The sequence below is a fragment of the Crocuta crocuta genome, unplaced genomic scaffold, assembly GCF_008692635.1.
Source record: "Crocuta crocuta isolate KB4526 unplaced genomic scaffold, BGI_CrCroc_1.0 scaffold113, whole genome shotgun sequence".
Classification (NCBI taxonomy): domain Eukaryota; kingdom Metazoa; phylum Chordata; class Mammalia; order Carnivora; family Hyaenidae; genus Crocuta; species Crocuta crocuta.
Window position 1 is genome coordinate 10,426,243 of NW_027530368.1, and position 15,636 is coordinate 10,441,878.

Here is a 15,636-nt window from a genome sequence, read left to right on the forward strand (position 1 = left end):
CTCTCTCTGCCTCAAAAATAAATAAATAAACATATAAAAGTAGATAAATACAAGTAGAAAAAAGATTGAAGACATGGCAGTTGAGTCCTTAATATTTAATTTGAGGAATTACTTGGCTCCAGGGCCAGTTTTTATTTTCTAATCAAGTACTCATAGAGGAATGCATCAATAACTTCTCCTTGCTGCCTTGCCCCTTTTCAGCCCCACACTGCACACCCCAAACTCTCCAAAAAACAAGGGCTTTTGTGGCCCATAGAACAATTGCTCCTGTCTTTGGAAATAAGTGTGTAAATAACTCAAATACCTTCTGTTATTTTTGAACATTTATCCAGATAGCTTTTATGCTTCTTTTCTGCAGTTAGGTTGCCCCATCATTTAGATGGTTTCAGAGGATAATAAAGAGCTTTAAAATAGTGATAAGAATGCCACAAAAATGAGCAAGAACTAAGATCCGTTGATTCAAAGAATGGGAAATTTATCTGAGGTGGGGATGGATGAGCTTACTGCTATCAGCTTCAACTATTTGAAAGTTATTTTATAGAGGATAATGTCTTTGTTCCTTATCCCCACTAAGATTAAGGCTACAAGAAAGTATTACTCAGCCATAAAAAGGAATGAGATCTTGCCATTTGCAACAACATGAATGGACCTGGAGGGTATGATGCCAAGTGAAATAAGTCAGAGAAAGAAAAATACCATATGATATCATTTACATATGGACTAAAAAGAAAAAAGGCAGAAACAGACCCGTAAATACAGAGAACAGGCTGGTAGTTGTGGAGGTAGGGGTTCTGAGGGGTGGGCAAAGTGGACGAAGGGCAGTGGCAAGTACAGGATACCAGTTATGGAATGAGTAAGTCATAGGCATAGAAGGTATAGCATAGGAAATATAGTCAATGGTATTAGAGCAGCTTGTATGATGACAGATGGTAGCTACACTTGTGGTGAGCACAGCATAACTTGTAGGCTTGTCAAATCACTATATTGTGCACCTGAAATTAATATAACATTGTGTGTCAACTACACTTCAAATTTAAAAAAGGAAAGAAAAAAAGACAAGAAAGTAATCATGAAGGAATTACATTAGATACTGGTAGAGAGGTCTGTTAAGATACCAGACAGTCCACTTCTCTGAAGAAAAAAAAAAAAAGCAAAAGATCCTGACCTATTATAGCTATCCTAGAGTCAGGAAGTGAAGTGTGCCTTCATACCTCATCACATTCATCAGCTTCCCAGAGTCGTAAATGTCTCCTGAAGGAACTTTATAGCTCCTCTTAGCATTTTAGTTCAGTCTCTCTTCATTCTTGGAGCAAGAACATACTAATGCTGAATAGGAGCCCCTCTGTACAGGGAGGCTTCCTCCCTCTTTCCTCTGGGAAGGGAGGACAAATGATCACCACCCCATATAACATCCCTCAATACTCAATTCCTGTACAGCTGTCTTTTTTTTTTTCCCCTAGCTCTCACTGGGTTTATCTATCAAAGACTTAATTATTGTTGTTACCCCTTTGGTTTTATGATGAATGGCAATTCTGATACCCTCTAACCCTGAGAAGTAGAGAATTCTTGCCATTATCTTTGCACTAAGAATTTAAATGCAATGGAATATATGGGCAAAAACAGGTCATTTTTCTTTTGCAGATCACCAATTGGCAAGATTTCTTTTCATAAAAACCAGTATATCAATTTTGTATTGAAATATATTTTGAAAAGGGGCGCCTGGGTGGCTTAGTCAGTTAAGTGTCCGACTTTCGCTTAGGTCATGATCTCGCGGTTGGGGTTCGAGCCCCGCGTCAGGCTCTGTGCTGACTGCCAGCTCAGAGCCTGGAGCCTGTTTCAGTCTGTGACTCCCTCTCTCTCTGACCCTCCCCTGCTCACGCTGTCTCTCTCTCTCTCTCCTAGAAATAAATAAAACATTAAAAGAAAAAAAAAAGAAATATATTTTGTAAAGCATGAAAAAATTTAATCTTGTGCTCTCTAGCTGTCAGAGAGATGAATGGCTCTTGTGTTTCAAAACGGCTGCCAGGGATCATTTCTCTCCTTGGTGAGCTGTCAGGCTTCTCTTTATGAATCTGGCATGTTATAGGTGGCTGAAGTAGCTTGTCATTGTCAGGAACTGATACAAACAGTTGTTTATCTACCTATGGCATATAATCCTGTTTCCTAGGACTGAAGGATATTGAGTTGCAATGTACTTAATGCAGAGAACTGAATAAAGTATGTTTTACATTTAAAAATTATTTTTATTAAGATGAAATTCACATAACATAAAATTAGCCATTCTATTTTTAAGTTATTTTGAGAGAGAGAGACAGACAGAGAGAATGAGCAGGGGCAGGGCAAAGAGAGAGGGAGAGAGAATCCCAAGCAGTCCCTGCATTGTCAGCTCAGAGCCCGATATGGGGCTTGAACTCAAAAATTGTGACATCATGACCTAAGCCAAAATCAAGAATCAGATGCTTATCCCACTGACCCACCCAGCTGCCCCACATAAAATTAGCCATTTTGAAGTGAACAATTCATTGGCATTTAGTACATTCACAATAGTATGCGATTTATATCAGGTTCCAAAATACTTGTATTACTCCATAAAGAAATACCACACCTAGCTACCTACAAGTTTTGCCAACCATCAGTCTACTTTCTGACTCTATAAATTCACCTCTTCTGGAGAAGTCATTTAAATGGACTTGTACAAGATGTGATCTTTTGTATCTGGCTTCTCTCACTTAACACAATGTTTTCAAGGTTCATCCACACTATATCATGTATCAGTACTTCATTCCTTGTTTTATGACTGAAGATTACATGTGTATGCCACAATTTGTCTATCAATTCATCCATTGATGGATTGTTTCTACCTTGTGGCTATTGTGAATACTGCTACTATGAACATTCATGTACAAGTATTTGCCTGAGTACCTGTTTTCAATTCTTCTGCATATATACCGAAGAGTAGAATTGCTAGGTTGTATGGTAATTCTTTGCTTAACTGTTTGAGGAACTGCCAAACTGTTTTCCTACATTTATTTATGAACAAGAAAACCCACAGCATTAATGAAATGAACTTGTCTTAGCAGGGAGAAGCCCTCTGAACTTCTGAGAATTCTCTGAAGAATCGAAGGGCACATTGGCAGTGGAGGCGTGTTAGCTACCTGACCTCTCTGCCTGGACAGACAAAACCGAAATACACACTGAACAACAATAAGCACCATCTGCATAAAATATCAGAGAAAGAAATCTTAAATCAGCCCCAAAGTCCAGGTAAGTTTTTGCCAGTTGTTGCTTTCAGGTGCTTCAATCATTGCAGACCTATTGCCCTTGGCCACGTTGCTACTATAATAAACTTCAAACCCAATTAGAGAATTGCTTTAAATGAAGAAGCCAATTCTGATGAGGTTTATTCCGAGAAAAATATGAAAAATAGTCTAAGGTTGCCAGAAGTCAAGTTTTGCTGCTTCCTTCCTGTCAGCATTAAGGATCCATACTTTGAATATTTGCCTAATTTTAGCATATTAATTACCATTTAGTTATCACATAGGAAGACATCCCCAAAACTTACTCGGTTGTGGGCAAATTGGGATAAAGACTATTCTAATTTGTCTATTGTGGAAGTAGACTGGCCTTTTAAAAATCTATCCCTATGATCAGTTTTTTGAATGTCCCATAGGCATTTCCTTTTGTGATATTGATACTGAAGATGTAGAGGTGCACTGAATGATAACAGCCCACATCCATCCCACAGTGCCGATAAAAGGCAACATTAGGATATCTAACCTCATGGCAAAGACACAGTTTACCATCCCATGCTTACTCAAGCTGTGCTGGTCATGGCATGCAGTGGAATGATAGCCATAACAGAATTAAGATGGAATAAATTAGAAACAAAAACACTACTCTTTCCTGGAGGATTTGTTCAAGTTAGTAGAGCTGAGATAATGTGCACCCAGAAAATGAGCTCATCCACCGTGAGTCTTGCCATGTTGTAATTCAGAATTACTCCTTGGAATCACAAAGCTATTACAGTCTGAGTGGCATGGCTGCCAGAGGGTGAATTCTCAGAAAACCCTGGGCAGCCCGAGTCAGAAGAGCTGCTCCTTGGCTGTAAAGCCACTATGTCTATAATAGTTCAGCCTGATCACTGCCATTACGCAGCCTAAGTCACATGCTCTTGGAGATGACTTCAGCTCTAAATAAAAAGGTCAGAAGGGGACAGAGAGGCAGGGCACTTTGGGCTTCTGCAGATGCAATCTTTGGTCAGATGGCAAAGGAACAGACAGAAGGGAGAACAGGCTATGTGGGGTCTCCTTTCCTTACTGAGAAGAAGCCCTCCTCCAGGAGGAGCATCCTGAGAAGAAAGCAATGAGAATGCCTGTGAAGAAGCAAAATGTCCCTAAAGCAGAATTGTTGAATCCAGTCATACATAACTGGTAGTAGCAGGCAGGAGACAGCCTGACACTTCAGGCTTCAATAATATTCAGATTTTGGTTCATTGAAGAATTTATGTTAACATTTTTTTTTAATGTTTCATTTATTTCTAGGAGACAGAGAGAGAGACAGCATGAGCAGGGGAGGGTCAGAGAGAGAGGGAGTCACAGACTGAAACAGGCTCCAAGCTCTGAGCTGGCAATCAGCACAGAGCCTGACGCAGGGCTCAAACCCACGTACCGTGAGATCATGACCTAAGCGAAAGTCGGACGCTTAACCAACTAAGCCACCCAGGCGCCCCTATGTTAACGTTTTAAGCTAGTTAAACCCCTAAAGATTGATTAACATTTTCCATTGACAAGAGAAATCATTGTTTGTAGGAGAGCCCATATTCATTTCTCAGCATCTTATCTTCTTGAGCTATTACAAAATTCTTAACATATTAAGCTCCTCTTGATATTTTTTAAAAATCTCAAGAAATGCATTTGATCCTAGGTGATAAGTCACAGCAATATTTTTGGATGATGCCCGGGTGCACTGCTTAGTAAACTGAGTCCAGGCTGCACATTACATTAGAGATCATCAGGTGATGTCCTCTCAGCTGGCATACGAGGCTCTTCCTGCCAGAGTAGAGGGCAAGTTCTTGGTAAACGTGCAAGGCTCATATGACTAACAAGAGTTGGTTTGGCCCTTAGTGAGATCTGAAATCCCATTAAACCAAAATAGGAATCAGGGTGTCACATCAGCCTTGTGAAAGCTCCAAGAACTATTCCTATCTCCAGTACAGAGAAAATGCAGAACCCTAATGAAAACAAAAACCCATAAATGTTGCCATAGCCGCGTATCCTACATTCTGACCCCAGCAGTATTGTCAAAGGAATTTTGTGGAAGGGAAGCTTGGTTTCTCCAGTATTGATCTCAAAATGTCAGACAGAGATTTCAGCTTCCATTAGTAAACTCCTATCAAGTCACTAGACATAGAAGCTATTCTGCAACTCATGTATTTCTAGCTTCCCAGTGTCTGACTACAGTGGAAATTACCCTTCTATTTTATACCAAAATTATGACAGCCTTCTATCCTACCAGCCCATTTGCTAGAAAGTCACGTCTCTCAAAGTGTTTTCAATTATGTCTGAAACCTTATTTGTAGCATTTATATGCAAAACTCTAAAACAGAGCTTTCCTCTACATCTCCTCTGGTTTTCTCAACACACTGCTTTGACCTCCAGGAAATTTCAGCTGTCATGGGCTCAGTTCTCCCAACTGTTGACCCCCTTTCAGCTTCAGGAAAGAGAACATCTTTTCCTTTGGGGTAAAGGGAACATCTTGATCATGCCTTCTGCTTTTTGGTTTGGCCAAAATGCAGATACAATGTGTTTCCAACCTAGGGGTTGCTCAGATGCTGATTATTTCCCTCTATGTGTTGCTGTTGTCTGCTGCCATTCCTGACAAGCACAGAAGCTTGGTTTTGCTGCAACCCTGGGGAGAGCACGAGCCTGCTCAAAGCTTCTCCATACCTCAAAGTCCAGGACCAAATAGATGTCTCATTCAGAGAGAGATGGAAGTCCTTCCTACCACAGTCCATGGTTTCACTTTATTTCCTAATGGGGATTATCCAGTTCTCAAGATTATTTATAGTGGGAATATCCATTTTCTAAAAGGAAAAACCCACTTCCACCCAACCATTGGCCCAAGACGTGCCCCTTGGACCCAATAATACAGAGTGGTGTAATACTGGCCTTTTCACAAAGTCAAGTGAAGTCTCTTGTACTATTTCTCAGGTACAGGAATCTCTTGGTGCATTAATGCATCAGTGAGTGTTCAGCGTAGATCTGGGAATGGATGGCTAATACATGAAGATAATTGAGGGAGATTTGTAAGGGCATATTCAGAAGATATTAACAGGGTTTACAGAAATCAGCAGGGGTTAATGCAGTGTCTAGGGGTTAACAACAAGGGGGGAGGCTGTTGCTGCCCATACATCTGAAGTGAGAAAGGAAGAGTGTATTTCCTAGAACCTGGAAAGAATATGGAGAGAGCTGTCTGACCAGAGTGGCAGCCCTGAACACCCTGGTCAAGAGGGAACAAGGGAGGGGGAGAATAAGTACCCTAACCTCACTCTTCTCTGTCTTCTAGAGTCTTGCCTCTGTGCCTGTCGCCACCACCCTATTTGCCAAACCCAGTGTTAGCCAGAAAGAAAGGGAGTTTGGTGCTGTGGTCCATATAGGTCAGCCTCCCAGCACGAGAGCAGGACAGAGAAGGATAAAAATTAGATATAATGAGGAAAAAGAAGCAAAGATATCTATTGTGAAACTCAAGTGCTTTAATTTTTTTCTCCAAGTTTATTTCTTAAAAGTTGTAAGACCTGTTCTAATGGTAGTGTAAGGATTCTATCAATAGATTTGCCTGATGTTTACCTCTCGACTTGAAAAGCTTTAACCACACTAAGTCACTGCTATCCCAAACCTAAGATGTCCAGTCATTTTTGTTGATCCCTACTCAGCAGGAGCCCTTTCTCTTCAAATATTTTATTACCTTTCTCTCCTGAATATCTCTCATGATTTCCTTAAGGTGCAGCAGCTGAAGCTTCATACCTTATTCTAGAAGCGTGCAAACTCAGATAAGGATTGGAAATGTACTAAATGATGAGAAACTGAAGAACAATAAGTCTAAAATAAAATTTAGAGAAATAGAAATTATATCAGTATTGAAAATTAAAACAATTTAGAGATAGTTAGGAATTATTAGAAATTAACATGACATAGACCATAAAACTGAAATTCATAGCTGGCCTTGAGGTACAAGTTTCCATAAATGTTAATATATTTTCAATGGCTTGATATTGATCCTATTGTAGGGGGAGTATTTTGCATAGCATAATCAAAGAACACTAGATATGACTCTAGCCCCCAAATACAATTCCAAATGTGATAATATCAACAAAGACTGAAAGAGATGGGAATGAGGACGAGGATGAAAGAGAAAAAGGCAGGTAAATCTTCCATTCTGTGTGAGAATGAACACCTATTAATCTTTGTTAATATAAAAATCTAAGCTTAAATATGTAAGGGTCCTCATTAACCATTTAAAGATGGAAATCAGAACTTTGAAAAACACTAGAAAGGGGAGAAAAAGAGTAACAAAACTCTACCACCTAGCAAAAATCATGAAAGGAAAAAATATGCAACAAGAAAACATAAGTTGGAAACATAAAATATGATGGGCCTACCACATTCTTCCTCGTTACCCATCTGGAATTTGTCTTTGACTCCTCTATTACTCACCTTGTCAGTGTGATTGACTCACTTGATCTTTCCTTGGAAAAATCTCTTGTGTCTGACCACTTCAAATCCCATGCCCACACCTCTAGTCTCCTTGGCCTGTATTAATGCAGTAGTTTTAGCATAACATATCCTATCTTAGCCTCACCGCAACCTACATAAAACATAATATCACACCCCTACTCAGGGCTCCCTATTCATTACCATCTTACCCTTCTTATCTGATTTTGTAGGCCTTCTATGATATGACCCAGCGGTGTTTCATCAGTTCTAAAACCTATTCTTCAAACATACTAAAACATCTCTGAAATCAGGGCACATCTTATGATGAATGGCAACCTTGGCATCTTAGATTCAATGAAATATGGTTCTTTTCTCAGTTCTTGCTGTGGGACACCTCTGTTCTAGAAAAGAAGGCCTCTCACTTTGCTGTGCTATGACTCATTCTGTCAAATGAGTGGCAGAAACCTCAAGTTGGTTAAGCTCCAAACTTTAAACATTTCCTTCTGTCGGGGTATCCCTCTCCCCTGCCTCCTTTCCTCTATGGGCCCATCTTTCAGGCCCAACTCAAAGGCTACCTTCTCAAAGAGTGCTTTGTTCGCTACCTCAGCTGGAAGCAACCTTCCCTTGGAATCCTCTCAGTTGCTTCTTTGTAACTGTAGCAACTCTTATCACATGGTTCCTTTTAGTTTACATACTTGGATACATATTTGGTCTGTACACAGGACTCCTAGAGTCCTGCAAATTGCTTGCAAAGGCAGCTAAAATTGTGACAATCTGTGAAAGAACATAAATTTGCTTCACTAATGCTATCCAGGACATTCAATTTCTTTAAAATCTGTGAAGTACTACCATTCCAGAACTCCAGAAAAGCCTTGTTTTGAACTGCCCTCTACAGGGTATATCATCAGTGAGCCAGCAAGAGGCCTAAGACCATGGATTAGCAACACATACTGAAAGACACTCCAGATGGGATGGAAAGCCGCTAGGAGTGGCTGCTCTGTTGGCAGGACTCACTGGCCCTATTCCTGGCAGTAGCCTTTGGAAAGGTCAAGCTCATGTTGTTTAGAGATTGCCAGCTCTCTCCACTCTTTATCCTCACATGAGCCATGATGTGGATCCGTGATGGGGCCAGGAGGATGACTCTGGGTTTTTCAATTTACCCTTCCCTCAGGAAATCCAGTCTGGACTGCAAGTCCAACAACTTTGGGTTACCTCAATAGGCACCTACAGGGAGACTCTGAACATAACCCAGCCCTGTCTGGGGTACAGCCTGGGAAAGAGGGCTAATGTTCACATCATCATCTACAGCGTTCTTCTCCATCACAGCTAATTATAAACTCTCCAAAGTTATTTAAATGTGTCTTTGCTGTAATATATTACAAGCCTTTCTCTAAGCAAACTTTAATGGCCATAAGAAGATAAAAATCTGCTCAAATGCCCTCTTGCTATTGGCCTGCTGTTTGTGGCTAAATTTAAAATGACTTGTGAAAGTTCCTGCTGAGTTCTTCTTCCTGAGACTACTGTTGTTTTCTAAAAGTCCTCCCAGTTAACCAACTTTCGATGGGTAACCTCTTCAGCCTCAGTCTCTACCAACAGAGGGCTTGATTAGAGAAGCTTGAGGTTTCTGCCAGCTTCTACATTCTGACATCTGCTCAGTGCTCTACGTAGCTCAATTCCCCTGCACTGGGTGTTTGCATGAATGAGTATGAAAACTCGCTTTTCTGAGACAAAATGGTTGGCATGTTCCTTAAAAGTTTTCCATAGGATGTTACTGCTTTCCATGGCTTCACACCAGAAGGCCTTGCATAAAAGTCAAGCTGATTTCACCAAAAGAAATCATTTTAAGAATTTTTTAATCATTAAAAAAGTCATGTTTATTACAGAAAATTTAGACAATATAGAATGTTAAAAAAAAGAGGTAAAACCACTTGAACTCTGACATCTCATTGTTAACACTATAGCATGTATCCTTATAATAAGCTTTCCTTGCATATATAGTCATGACTTTTTTCAAAAACATTTGATATAGAATTAAAATCACACTTTGCAAACTTTTTAAGTTTGTTTCTCCTTAATGATAAATGATTAACATTTTCCTTTGTCATTATGTAACAGTTAACTGTGTGGACTCTGGAGCTAATGTGTCTGGATTTGAATCCTGGCTCTGTCACTTACTAATTGTGTGACCCTTGGACAAGTCCTTTAAATGAAATACATACCTCAGATTCCTCATCGGTAAATGGGGATAATAATAGTTACTTAACAGAGTTGTTATGAATATTTAAGTAAGATGTCATTTGCCAAGAACTTAGAACAGTATGGGCTTTATAAGGCTAGCTACACCTACATTTCCTGCTACAACATCATTTTAAAGACAAGATAGGATTGCATTTTTGGGAATACAGCATACTGTATGTAATCAAGGTCCCATTGCTGGGTCATTAGAGTGTTCTACTTTTTTGGTATTATGAGCAATACCACAAACAGACATCCTTCTTCTATTGCATTTGTACCAGGACAGACTGTGCACCAAGCAGGGAAGCAATACAGTGATGGGAAATGGTAGTATACTCTTTTACTTTCTTAGTTTTGAGTTTGGTTGGAGAGGCAGATGTTACCAGCATCTCGCTTTTGCCTGGAAGGCTGCTGCTAAGAAATTACTCAGACGTTATGGCTCCACCCAGTCAAATATTGGATCACCCTTCCCAAACTGAATCACTAGTAATCATATCCTCAGATTCTGATAGAAGGATCCTTAGCCAGCCATGTCATATATTTCTAGTTCCTTACGCAACGGCTATCATAGTTACTCAGCCCTGTGGGTTCAGCTCCAAGGAAGCCTTGGAAGACACTCAGTGAACTCAGTGAGAAAAGGAGAGATAAATCGATCCAGAAGCATGAAAGGAGAGTTGTCTCGACTGAGTGATACAATCAAATTTGATACAATCAAATGGAACCATATCTGTATCATAGGAATTCCAAAAGAGGAAGAAAGAGGGAAAAGCACTGAAGGAGTCCTTGAACAAATGATAGCTGAGAACTTCCCCAATCTGGGTAGGGACACAGACATTGAAATTCTAGAGGCACAGAGAACTCCACTCAGACAGGTCCAGGGGTCCCTGAAGGATGGACGGTGTCGGCGAGAGAGAATGAGAGAGCCCCGAGATTCTTTCTGATCACCAGGCAGGCATCTCTGTCCTGTCCATTTTGGTGTCTTTATTTAAAGGTTCAACAACCATGTGAGGTCAGAGAAAAGGAATTTCTTACAATGAGAGGTCTTTTGTGATATCAATTGCAGAATTATCCCAGTCATGGTGAATTTACGACCAAGGAAATAACAGGATGCTCTTAGTGAAAGACGGGATAACATATAGGTTACATTGTATATAGATAAGTTAGGAGTCATTCTGTCTGGCTCTCAAGAGGATGAATGATTCTGAATTGGTTAGTTTGCGAAAACTACCAAGGGGGCTCTATATGTATCAGTCTTTGCATCTGGGTTTATGTTTTAATTACTCTTATCTATCCTCATCCCAGCTGCCAGTGTAAAGGAGGATGTCTGTGTAATGTAGGCCCTGAGGAAGGGACTGCCATACATCACCAATTAGTAGGTTATGTTCAGTACTTATCTGTACCTGAACTATAAATTAGGCTCTTCTGATATGGGACCAGGCTCAATAGTAACCCTTGTGTTCTTAACCCCCTTTATTATCTAAGTCTTGGATCTGCAAGGCCCATAGGAAGAACCTTTTGACAATGATCCACAGAGCTCTTATCTAAAATCTCTTTTGTAAAGGCAGGAATATGCTTTTCCTATGAGGTAACTGTGTTCAGAATATGGGTTTGATATGGAATATTGTGAGGCCTGGTCAATACCAGCAGGCTCATTTCCAACATGAGCCAGTAGTAGCCGAAGGAGATACTAGTCTTCATTTCTCATGGCAGAAGCTGTGCAAACATTGCCATTTCCTTGCTGTGACTGCCATCCAGAGACGCCGGTGTGGCTCCCAGCATTTTTGAGAGAGAGAGAGAGAGAGAGAGAGAGAGATACAGCGTGAGCAGGGGAGGTTCAGAGAGAGAGAGGGAGACACAGACTCCAAAGCAGGCTCTAGGCTCTGAGCTAGTTGTCAGCACAGAGCCCAGCACGGGGCTCAAACCCATCAACTGCGAGATCATGACCTGAGCTGAAGTCCAACACTCAACTGACTGAGCCACCCAGGTACCCTTTTATTTCTTTTTATTATCTGATTGCTGTGGCTAGGACTTCCAGTACTATGTTGAATAAATGTAGTGAGAGTAGACATCTTAGTTTTCTTCTTGACCTTGGGGGAAAAGCTCTGTTTTTCCCCGTTGAGTATGATGTTTGCTGCGTTTTTTTTTAATGTATAAGGTCATTATTATATTAAGGTATATTCCCTCTAAACCTACATTGTTCAGTGTTTTTATCATGAATGGGTGTTGTACTTTGTCAAATGCTTTTTCTGCATCTGATCAAATAATCATATGCTTTTTACCCTTTCTCTTATTGATGTGATATATCATATTGATTGATTTGTGAATATTGAACCACCCTTAAATCCCAGGGATAAATCCCATTTGATCATGGTGAATGATTTTTTAATGTATTGTTAAAATGAATTTGCTAATATTTTGTTGTGGGTTTTTGCATCTATGTTCATCAGATATACTGACCTATAGTTCCTTTTATTGTGGTGTCTTTATCTGGTTTTGGAATCAGGGTAATACAAGCCTTACAGAATGAATTTGGTAGCTTTCCTTCCCATTTATTTATTTATTTATTTTTAAAAAATTTTTAATGTTTATTTCTGAGAGAGAGAGACAGCGTGAGCAGTGGAGGATCAGAGAGAGAGAGAGGGAGGTACAGAATCTGAAACAGGCTCCAGGCTCTGAGCTGTCAGCACAGAGCCCGACGCGGGGCTCGAACCCACGAACCATGAGATCATGACCTGAGCCGAAGTCGGACGCTTAACCGACTGAGCCACCCAGGCGCCCCTATTTATTACTTTTTTAAAGTTTATTTACTTATTTTGAGAGACAGAGAGCATGAGCAGAGTAGGGGCAGAGAGAGAGGGAGAGAGAGAATCCTAAGCATGTGTAGGGCTCAAACCCACAAATCATGAGATCATGACCTGAGCTGAAATTAAGAGTCAGATGCCCAACCAGCTGAGCCTCTTCTTCTCAAGGGGCTCCCTTCTTCTATTTTTAGGAATAGTTTGAGAAGAATAAGTATTAACTCTTCTTTAAATGTTTGGTAGGATTCACCTATGATGCCATCTGGTCCTGGACTTTTTTTGGTTGGGAGTTTTTGGTTAACTGATTTAAATTCATTGCTGGTGGGGTGCCTGGGTGGCTTAGTCGGTTAAGCATCCGACTTTCGCTTAGGTCATGATCTCGCGGTTCGTGGGTTTGAGCCCTGCGTCGGGCTCTGTGCTGACTGCCAGCTCGGAGCCTGGAGCCTATTTCAGAGTCTGTGACTCCCTGTCTCTCTGACCCTCCCCTGCTCACGCTGTCTCTCTCTCTCTCCTAGAAATAAATTAAAATATTTGTAAAAAAATAAATTCATTGCTGGTATTAGGTCTGTTCAAATTTTCTACTTCTTCCGGCTACAGTTTTTGGTAGATTATATGTTCTAAGGAATTTATACATTTCTTCTGAGTTCTGTAGTTTGTTGACATAAGTTTTTTCTTAATATTCTTTTATAATCCTTTGTATTTCTGTGGTAACAGTTGTTATTTCTCCTCTTTTGTTTCTTATTTGAGTCCTTTCTCTCTCTCCCCTCCCTTTTTTTTGAGAGGTTTACCAGTTTTGTTGATTTTTTCAAAGAACCACTGTTCATTGATCTGTTCTATTGGTTTTTCCGATTCTATATCATTTAGTTCTGCTCTAATCTTTATTATTTCCTTCCTTCTCCTGGTTTGGGGTTTTGTTTATTCATCTCTTTCTAGCTTCTTTTGGTTTAAGTTTAGGTTGTTTATTTAAGATTTTTCCAGCTTTGTGAGTTAAGCCTGTTTTGCTATAAACTTCTCTTTTAAACTTCTCTTTTAGAACGATTTTGTCTGCATTCCAAAGATTTTGGGCCATTCATTGTACTTTTGTTTTCATTTGTCTTCCTGTGTTTCCTTGTTTCCTATTTGATTTCTTGATTGACCCATTCATGTTATTTTATCTCCATGTATTTGTGCTCTTTACAGATTTCTTGCAGTTTATTTCTAGTTTTATTGTGTTGTGGTTGCAAAAGTTGTATAGTATATGTTCAGTCTTTTTTAATTTGCTGAGACATTTTTTGTGACCTAATATGTGATCTATTCTGGAGAATGTTCCATGTGCACTTCAAAAGAATGTGTATCTGCTATTTTAGGATGGAATGTTCTGAATATGTCTATTAAATCCATCTGTTCCAGTATATTATTTAGGGCACTGTTTCCTTGTTGATTTTCTGTTTAGATGATCTATCCATTGATGTAAGTGGAGTGTTAAATTCCCCTACTATTATAGCATTACTTTCATTAGTTCCATTATGTTTATTATTAACTATTTTATGTATTCATGTGCACCCATGTTGGATATACAGCATTTATAATTGTTAGGTCTTATTGGATTGTCCCTTTACCTTGATGATTATATAGTGTCCTTCTTTGTCTCTTGTTACAGTCTTTCTTTTAAAGTCTATTTTGTCTGATATAAGTATTGCTACTCTGGGTTTTTTTTTTCATATCAATTTGCATGATAAATACTTTCCATTCCCTCAATTTCTTTTTGTTATCTTAAATAGTTTATTGTCAAGTTGGTTTCCATATAATACCCAGTGCTCATCCCAACAAGTGCCCTCCCCCATGCCCAACACCCCCCTTCCCCTACTCCCCATCCCCATCAGCCCTCAGTTTGTTTTCGGCATTCACAAGTCTCTAGTGGTTTGCCTCCCTCCCTTTCCCCAACTATTTTTTCCCTTCTACTCCCCCACGGTCCTCCGTTAAGGTCCTCCCAATCCTCCTATACGTGCAAACATATGATATTTGTCCTTCTCTGCCTGACTTATTTCGCTCAGCATAACACCCTCAAGGTCCATCCATGTTGCTACACATGGCCAGATTTCATTGTTTCTCATTGCCATGTAGTATTCCATGGTATAGATAAACCACATCTTCTTGATCCATTCATCTGTTGATGGACACTTAGGCTCTTTCCATGTTTTAGCTATTGTGGAGAGTGCTGCTATGAACATTGGGGTACATGTGCTCCTATGCATCAGCATTTCTGTATCCCTTGGGTAAATTCCTAGCAGTGCTATTGCTGGGTCATAGGGGAGTTCTATTGTTAGTTTCCTGAGGAACCTCCACACTGTTTTCCAGAGGGGCTGTACCAGTTTACATTCCCACCAACAGTGTAGGAGGGTGCCCGTTTCTCCACATCCTCGCCAGCATCTAGAGTTCTCTGATTTGCTCATTTTAGCCACTCTGACTGGCGTGAGGTGGTATCTCAGTGTGGTTTTGATTTGTATTTCCCTGATGAGGAGGGATGCTGAGCATCGTTTCATGTGTCTGTTGGCCATCTGGATGTCGTCTTTGGAGAAGTGTCTGTTCATGTCTTTGCCCATTTCTTCACTGGATAATTTTTTGGTGTGGAGTTTGGTGAGTTCCTTATAGATTTTGGATACTAGCCCTCTATCTGATATGTCATTTGCAACTATTTCTCCCCATTCCATCAGTTGCCTACTAGTTTTATGGATTGTTTCCTTTGCCTTGCAGAAGCTTTTTATCTTGATGAGGTCCCAATGGTTCATTTTTGCTCTTGATTCCTTTGCCTTTGGGGATGTGTCAAGTAAGAAATTGCTACGGAAGAGGTCAAGGAGGTTGTTTCCTGCTTTCTCCTCTAGAGTTTTGATGGCTTCCTGTCTCACATTCAG

The 15,636-nt window shown here is 40.1% G+C and overlaps 1 long non-coding RNA gene across 1 annotated transcript in view; it reads left to right on the plus strand.

Moving 5' to 3' along the window:
• LOC144233359 (uncharacterized) overlaps positions 1-15,636 on the plus strand; it is a 64,904-nt gene that overhangs the window by 19,001 nt on the left and 30,267 nt on the right. The window contains exon 2 of the long non-coding RNA XR_013335653.1: positions 3,078-3,264. This is a non-coding gene — a long non-coding RNA (uncharacterized LOC144233359). The remainder of the gene's footprint in view (positions 1-3,077; positions 3,265-15,636) is intronic.